Source organism: Diaphorina citri, unplaced genomic scaffold (genome assembly GCF_000475195.1).
Source record: "Diaphorina citri unplaced genomic scaffold, Diaci psyllid genome assembly version 1.1 scaffold1722, whole genome shotgun sequence".
Lineage (NCBI taxonomy): Eukaryota > Metazoa > Arthropoda > Insecta > Hemiptera > Psyllidae > Diaphorina > Diaphorina citri.
The window spans coordinates 55,694-65,323 of NW_007379148.1; positions in this window are offsets into that span (position 1 = coordinate 55,694).

Consider the following 9,630-nt stretch of genomic DNA (forward strand, 5'->3'; position numbering starts at 1 on the left):
AAGCCCATAAAAACACCGACATAAAACAAAGTCGTATAATTTAATTCCTATAATTCCAGCAAGTAATGTCCCTTCTTGCGCATTAATATCACAAGTTAGAGCCTTTATCAGGAGAATAAATAATATTTTCTCTCTCCCCAAGAAGGAAAATGTAGAAGAAACCCCGAGAAGAAGGAATACAAATAGGAGGTATGAAAAAAACAAAAGTAAAATAAAACTTAAGTGAGATAAGGAGAAAAGAAGAGGAAAATCAAAGTTAAGGAAAATTTATCATGTGCGTTGTGCTGCGGAACGTCAAGGTAACAACACTGAGAACAAAGAGAGTACCCAACAAATTGAAATTTCTAAAGCTCACTACATCAGCAGAGATAGATGGATTCATGATTTAGTTGGGCAAGGCAAATTGGCAAATACTAACATTTAAACAACAATACCATACTGTCATTCTTCATTGATTTTATCTCAACTCTCAAGCGGTTCGTCCGATTTTTATGAAATTTGGGAAAGATGTGATGAATGCAATTTTCTTCAAGAGGCAATAAAGTCACTACACTCCTTGAGAAGACAAACTTGGCGGTTCCGACTTTCAGAAGAAATGTTTTCCGAGTTCTCAAATGGAACAAAAATTTATTTCGAACTCAGCAGAGACGATGGGAGAGAAGTCAAAACTGTATATCAAAAAACTTCACTTCTTTTTGCCTAGCACAGAACTTGGGATTTTTTCTCTCCAAATGGCTCCCATGAAGGAGATAAACAAGTTTTCTTCCTAATGTAACTAAATGGGGGACTTTTTATTCCGAAAAATTAAACCCTCCTTCTCGGGGAAAATATTTTCCTCTGGTGAGAATTTGGAGTGTTTTTCAAGGGAATGGGGGTCTGTGTCTCGGGGGCCCTGCGTCTTCTCTCAGAGAATTTTCCTTATTGAGTTCAAAGCATAGTAAAAAAAGGCTCTTGACCAATAGATTCGTTTCCTTTCAAGAGACAAGATCTTCGCTTCTCTTCCCAAAGGAGGATAGGGTCGCTTCACTCATTGAGAAGACAAACTTGGCGGTTCCAACTTTCAGAAGAAATGTTTTCCGAGTTCTCAAATGAAACAAAAATTTATTTCGAACTCAGCAGAGACGATGGGAGAGAGGTCAAAACTGTATATCAAAAAACTTCACTTCTTTTTGCCTAGCACGTGCAAGTAGAAAACTTGTACCCAACACGTAGCAATAACAAAAGTACGAGAACTTTTTTCATCCAACCTAATGTCATTGACAATTTATGGGACTGAACCAGAGTGGAGGATTTGAGGTCCTTTGTAGAGAGCCTCCAAGTTTGTTTAGAGGCGGATACAGATACAGAATGACACAATTACAGATCTGTTGGTCCCTGATGGAGTAAAGCATCAATCAGATGTGGTAGGTAAGTGACATACATGTCTACGGTCAAAATACCGCCAAGCGCAGCAACCATCTCAACCAAACGTTTTGTGTTACATCCTTGTCACATTTGTGGACTACATACCAAATTTCAAGTCTCTAGCTTATACCATTCCCGAGATATTGTTAAATTACACCGAAGACCGCCAAAAAGCGGTAAAATGCTGCCAACCGTTGCACCGGTCTTAACCAAAAGTTTCATGTCGCATCCTCGTCACATTTGAAAGATACATACCAAATATCAAGTCTCTAGCTCTTACCGTTCTCGAGATATTTTGTTTACAGACAGACACACATCAGACACACACACGGACCAATGGCTGAAACTTTGGATTTAGGCTCTAGGAACCTCAAAACGTGTTTTGGCACTAAAAACTGACCTACATTACTTTCCTTCCTATAGGATAAGGAAAGTAAAAATATACGAAAAGGGATAACGGGAACGTAGTCGGTGGCCTAACGTCAAAAAAGCTGCATTTCGTCAGGAAAGCACCAAATTTGGCATGGACCTTTATTTGGACCAAGTTTGTTAAGAGGCGGATACAGAATGACACAATTACAGATCTGTTGGTCCCTAATGGAGTAAAGCATCAATCAGATGTGGTAGGTAAGTGACATATATGTCTACTTGATTAGTGTGTATTGAACCTGTGATTAAATTTCATTTGAATATTTTCTCGAGAACGAGCCAATGTGAATCGGCTCGGAAAAAGAGGGGAATCAGCCGAATGAAGTTTGCATACCAAGATTCTAATGACTTTCAACATGTAGCTTTAAATACTTGTAAAACAGGAAGAGCTCTGATAATAAGTACATTTGATGTCAGACGAAATTCTTAGGAAGTCATTGACAACCGTCACAAAGAAGGCACATTTCACGTCAAGAAAACCACAAGGAAAAATCTCCAAACTATCTCGACAAAACTTTGACAAAGCCTTCTCCAATATTCATTGTTTAGACTTAGAATCCGAATACATGTCTACTTGATTAGTGTGTATGAGGGTTGAACCTGTGATTAAATTTCATTTGAATATTTTCTCGTGAACGAGCCAATGTGAATCGGCTCGGAAAAAGAGGCCGAATGAAAATTGCATACCAAGATTCTAATGTCTTTGAACATGTAGCTTTAAATACTTGTAAAACAGAAAGAGCTCTGATAATACATTTGATGTCAGACGAAATTCTTAGGAAGTCATTGACAACCGTCACAAAGAAGGTACATGTCACGATTGTCACGTCAAAAAAACCACAAGGAAAAATCTCCAAACTATCTCGACAAAACTTTGACAAAGCCTTCTCCAATATTCATTGTTTAGACTTATAATCCGAAGGGAAGGAATCCTAAAAAGAATACAGGGATAGCTGTTCTGGATACACAATAGAACTGGTATCTCTATTTATGTCCGTCACCCAGCCATGGAGTAGCCAAGGTCATCTGTAGACGTTATCCAGGGCACCGTGCCACATAAGGATAAGGATGCTACTTTGCTACTAGTAGGGGAAAGAGAAGAAGAAGAAGAAGAAGAAGAAGAAGAAGAAGAAGAAGAGGAGGGCAAGGAAGAGGAGGGAATGTAAGGATTATGGAAGGTGGTGCCCATACCTTTTTGCCCAACTTACCTATGAAAAAAGACGGATGAGGATGCTACTTCGCTACTAGTAGGGGAAAGAGGAGGAGGAGAAGAAGAAGAAGAAGAAGAAGAAGAAGAAGAGAAGGAGGAGGAGGAAGAGGAGGGCAAGGAAGAGGAGGGAATGTAAGGATTATGGAAGGTGGTGCCCATACCTTTTTGCCCAACTTACCTATGAAAAAAGAACAATTTCTTTGAAATCATTTATTCCATTTTCCATCACAACTTGTGTGATTCATAGGAAAATTCAGCTTGTTGTTTGTACCTACCTTCAGTTAAAAGGTAAGTAGACAGCAACAATGACTGGACAATCCAAATCGCTGATACCAAATTGTCATTGCTTAAAACCCGGTGTCTGCTGATTCCACCAGAGGTAGACAGGTAGACCAACCATTACCAACGTAACAAAAACAAGCCCATAAAAACACCGACGTAAAACAAAGTCGTATAATTTAATTCCTATAATTCCAGCAAGTAATGTCCCTTCTTGCGCATTAATATCACAAGTTAGAGCCTTTATCGCAAATCGTTGATACCAAATTGTCATTGCTAAAACCCGCGGTGTCTGCTGATTCCCCCAGAGGTAGACAGGTAGACAAACCATTACCAACGTAACAAAAACAAGCCCATAAAAAACACCAACATAAAACAAAGTCGTATAATTTAATTCCTATAATTCCAGCAAGTAATGTCCCTTCTTGCGCATTAATATCACAAGTTAGAGCCTTTATCAGGAGAATAAATAATATTTTTCTCTCCCCAAGAAGGAAAATGTAGACGAAACCCCGAGAAGAAGGAATACAAATAGGAGGTATGAAAAAAACAAAAGTAAAATAAAACTTAAGTGAGATAAGGAGAAAAGAAGAGGAAAATCAAAGTTAAGGAAAATTTATCATGTGCGTTGTGCTGCGGAACGTCAAGGGAACAACACTAACAACAGAAGGTTAGTCGGGTACCTTCTGTGTTTTTGCTACAGTGCTTTTCCAACTTTGAATTTCTAAAGATCAGCAATCAACTGAGTTTCCCCTTAACTCTCGAAAGGTTCGTCCGATTTTGATGAAATTTAGGAGGCTTACGAATATGAGAGACTCTGAGTTCTACAGTTTTCTGATTCATTAACCCAGGATACATATTTTGTAGAAGTCCTGAGTAAAGACTCAATATGAATTGAATAGTATAGTCAACCAGTATGTGCTACACATTTAATGTTGTAACGAAACTGTATCAAGAGCTTTTTAAGAGTACCTAGGCTCTTGATCTTTTAGGTTAAACCAGGAGTTGAGAAACTTAGTAGGGATAAATTTGGGTATTCAATTGTGGATTTCTGTTGAAGTATTATATCTAGTTCCGGCAGAAAATGATGTAAGACATGTTTTGTCCTCAAGGAAGGTTTTTAGGGTTTGGCTGACGAGTTAGGGACTTCTTTTCTTTCTCGAGCTTGAATAGGGCAACCGTCAGTGTTCCCAGTACAAAGGGTACCCCCAAGAGGCAGACTCTTGGGAATGGGAAAAATCAAAGTTAAGGAAAATTTATCATGTGCGTTGTGTTGCGGAACGTCAAGGTAATAACAAAAATTTAAGCTTTTCCAACTTTAAACTTCTAAAGCTTATGATTAATAATTTCTAGTGGAATAGATCACTGAACCACTCAATTGATCAGTGGTTCAGTGATCTATCCCACTAGTGATCAAATGCACGAGTGATTTGAGTGATCCATACAAATTTCTGTAAGTATTCAGTTTCATACGTGTTGAAGCACACAGAAGTTGTACTCATTTATTGCCCAAACCAAGCTGTATCGAGGCCTTTTAGGAGTTTAGACATGATGGATCCAATTTTCTTCAAGAGGCAATCAAGTCACTACAATCCTCAAGATGACAAAACTTGGCGGTTCCGACTTTCAGAAGAAATGTTTTCCGAGTTCTCAAATGAAACAAAAATTTATTTCGAACTCAGCGGAGACGATGGGAGAGAGGTCAAAACTGTATATCAAAAAACTTCACTTCTTTTTGCCTAGCACAGAACTTGGGATTTTTTCTCTCCAAATAACAACACTGAGAACAAAGAGAGTACCCAACAAATTGAAATTTCTAAAGCTCACTACATCAGCAGAGATAGATGGATTCATGATTTAGTTGGGCAAGGCAAATTGGCAAATACTAACATTTAAACAACAATACCATACTGTCATTCTTCATTGATTTTATCTCAACTCTCAAGCGGTTCGTCCGATTTTTATGAAATTTGGGAAAGATGTGATGAATGCAATTTTCTTCAAGAGGCAATAAAGTCACTACACTCCTTGAGAAGACAAACTTGGCGGTTCCGACTTTCAGAAGAAATGTTTTCCGAGTTCTCAAATGGAACAAAAATTTATTTCGAACTCAGCAGAGACGATGGGAGAGAAGTCAAAACTGTATATCAAAAAACTTCACTTCTTTTTGCCTAGCACAGAACTTGGGATTTTTTCTCTCCAAATGGCTCCCATGAAGGAGATAAACAAGTTTTCTTCCTAATGTAACTAAATGGGGGACTTTTTATTCCGAAAAATTAAACCCTCCTTCTCAGGGAAAATATTTTCCTCTGGTGAGAATTTGGAGTGTTTTTTCAAATTGGGTTTTTATGCGAGAAACCAATTTGGAAGGGATTTGGTCCCGGGTGCTCCAACAGAAAAATGGTTGGACTTGGACCAATACAAAGTGGTTTGAATTTTCCTAGAAAATTTCGGTCGTTTTTCAAAGAATGCTGCGACATGTGATTCCGATTGCTGTGGAAATTGAGTCGTTTCATTTGATTGAGAAAAAACCACTCAAATTGTAATCGAAGCGATAACTCAAGCAAATAACACAAAGACAAGTTCAATCAAACATGAAAAAGTAACTCTAACCCTGATACAAACATACCCTAATCCTAATGTACATATACTTTCAGATAGAAACTTACCTAGGTATGTACTTTCAATATGTAAATGTTTGTATGGTGTAACTACATAAATGTTTACGTACAAATCAGAGCTGGTGAACTTGGCTCCTCTAGAAATCTATATGTAACTATGTATACCTGTTCATAATTACCATTGTAAAAGCTTCTACCTGACTTCTTCTAGAATTCTAGATGAATAAGTTCTACTTCATCAGTTCACAGTGATACATTTCCTGGTACTCCCTTACTTTCAATTAAATCGCAATCGAAGCGATAACTCAAGCAAATAACATAAAGACAAGTTCAATCAAACATGAAAAAATAACTCTAACCCTGATACAAACATACCATAATGCATACTTTCAGATAGAAACATACCTAGGTATGTACTTTTAATATGTAAATGTTTGTATGGGGTAACTATACATAAATGTTTACGTACAACTCAAAGCTGGTGAAATTGGCTCTAGCTCTAAAAATCTATATAACTATGTATACCTGTTCATAATTACCATTGTAAAAGCTTCTTCCAGACTTCTTCTAGAATTCTAGATGAATAAGTTCTACTTCATCAGTTCACAGTGATACATTTCCTGGTACTCCCTTACTTTCAATTAAAGTAACTCTAACCCTGATACAAACATAACCTAATGTATACTTTCAGATAGAACCATACCTAGGTATGTACTTTCAATATATGTAAATGTTTGTATGGTGTAACTATACATAAATGTTTACGTACAAATCAGAGCTGGTGAACTTGGCTCCTCTAGAAATCTATGTAACTATATGTATACCCGTTCATAATTACCATTGTAAAAGCTTCTACCAGACTTCTTCTAGAATTCTAGATGAATAAGTTCTACTTCATCAGTTCACAGTGATACATTTCCTGGTACTCCCTTACTTTCAATTAAATGCTAAATAACATGAAATATTTAACCCTTTACGGCAGTCTGACTTTCTGGTTGAAATGACGAAACTGTTTAAAAGGTGGGAAAACATAGGTAAAAGCAGATTTCATTCGAGAATTTACCACAATGACTCCAGTCACTATTAGTGGGATCAAAAATTGATCAAATTACTGATTTAAGATCATAAAATCATGAAATGAACGTAGGACAGCGATCCAAATGTCACCAAACAATTGATTTTATTTATCATCTTATCTGATAGTCAAAGCGCCTCCAAGAGGATGAGTTGGGAGGCAAATTATTTACCTGACACTTAACCGACAAAGGGTCACGAAACAGATGTTTAAAAGGTAGGAAAACATAATATGTGAAAGCAGAAAGAGCAGACTCCAGTCACTAATGGGACCAAAAAAGGATCGAATTATTGATTTGGGATCATAAAATGAACCTCTGACAGGGAACCAAATGTCACCAAACAATTGATTATTACTTATCAAAATATCATTTTATATGATGGGCAAAGTGGCCCCGAGAGAAGTTGGAAGGCAAATTATTTACCTGACACTTAACCGGCAAAGGGTTAATGCAAATTGTTACAATTTCTAATCATAAAAAAAGAGAAATAATCGCATAATATTAATTACGTAATTATAGCGTTTCATTTTTTTTTTTCCTTGATATTGTTTTGCATAAAATTTTTGCTCTGTCGACTTTCCATAGAAAAGGGACTAGGTAAGCAGTTCTCACTTTTTTACTTCCCCAAAGCCAGTGGAGATAGCACGTTGAATGTACCAGTTCCCAATGAGAAACCCCGAGAAGAAGGAATACAAATAGGAGGTATGAAAAAAACAAAAGTAAAATAAAACTTAAGTGAGATAAGGAGAAAAGAAGAGGAAAATCAAAGTTAAGGAAAATTTATCATGTGCGTTGTGCTGCGTAACGTCAAGGTAACAACACTGAGAACAAAGAGAGTACCCAACAAATTGAAATTTCTAAAGCTCACTACATCAGCAGAGATAGATGGATTCATGATTTAGTTGGGCAAGGCAAAGCCTGTTTACATACATAATTACTATATTATCTATGCATAGCTACTATAGCGAAACAGATAAATAATTTATTGGATTGCCAATTTCGAAGCTTATTAGTTGATGTGTCAAAATTACATTTTACTTTCCATTAGCTACAAGGAGAAGAGGATCATGAATCAGAAAAGTTGAAGTTCACGGTGTTACCTGTCCCACGACAGATTTACTACTATATATAGCTACAAGTATAGGGAACTTACATATAAAAGGTAATGAGAAAGTATTGCAATCGGTCCAAAAAATTCTCATGTGATTGGTTGTCTTTATGTGGAATATACGTACAATGCAGCATAAAAGAAATCAGCCAAAATTCTAACAAATGTATTCAAGAATTCAAGACACTCAAAGTCTATTTGTGAGTACCCAAAAAACCCACAAAAACGCCAAGGACACGCATTTAAATGTATGTAAAATACCCTACAATCACCACATGTTAGAGGTTAGACGTACCTGACTAGATGCCATTATACCTAGTGTAGATATCACAGAGATCAAACATGGAGTCAAACGAATAAAAACTTCAAAACCTTCATCAAAGACTCGACTGGGGGAAAGTAATAACAAATTTCTCATCCCCAAGCCCCAAGAACTCAGAACTCAACGTAACAAAACACTATTCAGAGAATTTTGCTGAAAACCAGTCATGTGAGGTAAAGCTTTTGATATGACGCACAATTACAATAAATTATAAATTACGATTTTCAACGAGCTTGCCTGCAGGAAAAACATCAAAACGGCCTGGATGCTCATTTGCTCATCTCAAGTACCAATAAAAAAAACTTGTACAATAACGTAGGTTCTATTTATACTCAATATGCCTCTTCCTTTGTGAAAATATGCTGATTTATCCGTCTAAACAAAATAATAGCAATATTCATGAACGTATACTTGAACTATAGCAAAGGCCTTTGAACACAAAAGAAAATAGAAAAAACGCAAAGGACGGCCGGATAAAAATGAATAATCATGGGTAGAAAAATATGTATAGATGTACAATTACAATAAATTATAAATTACAATTTTCAACGAGCTTGCCTGCAGGAAAAACATCAAAACGGCCTGAATGCTCATCTCAAGTACCAATACAAAAAACTTGTACAATAACGTAGGTTCTATTTATGCTCAATATGCCTCTTCCTTTGTGAAAACATGCTGATTTATCCGTCTAAACAAAATAATAGCAATATTCATGAACGTATACTTGAACTATAGTAAAGGCCTGGCCTTTGAACACAAAAGAAAATAGAAAAAACGCAAAGGACGGCCGGATAAAAATGAATAATCATGGGTAGAAAAATATGTATAGATGCAAATAAAGGTTTTTCGCTCTGCTATTTGCTTTTCCATTTTCTCAACTTTTCTTTGCGAGAAAAAAGTGTACCAGAGAGAAAAAAATGTAAATTTAATAATTCAATTAGAACGAAACTGAATATGATTTTGTTTTTTAGCATATTAATTTCTTTAATCTTTGTTGTAGCACAATTACAATAAATTATAAATTACAATTTTCAACGAGCTTGCCTGCAGGAAAAACATCAAAACGGCCTGGATGCTCATTTGCTCATCTCAAGTACCAATACAAAAAACTTGTACAATAACGTAGGTTCTATTTATACTCAATATGCCTCTTCCTTTGTGAAAATATGCTGATTTATCCG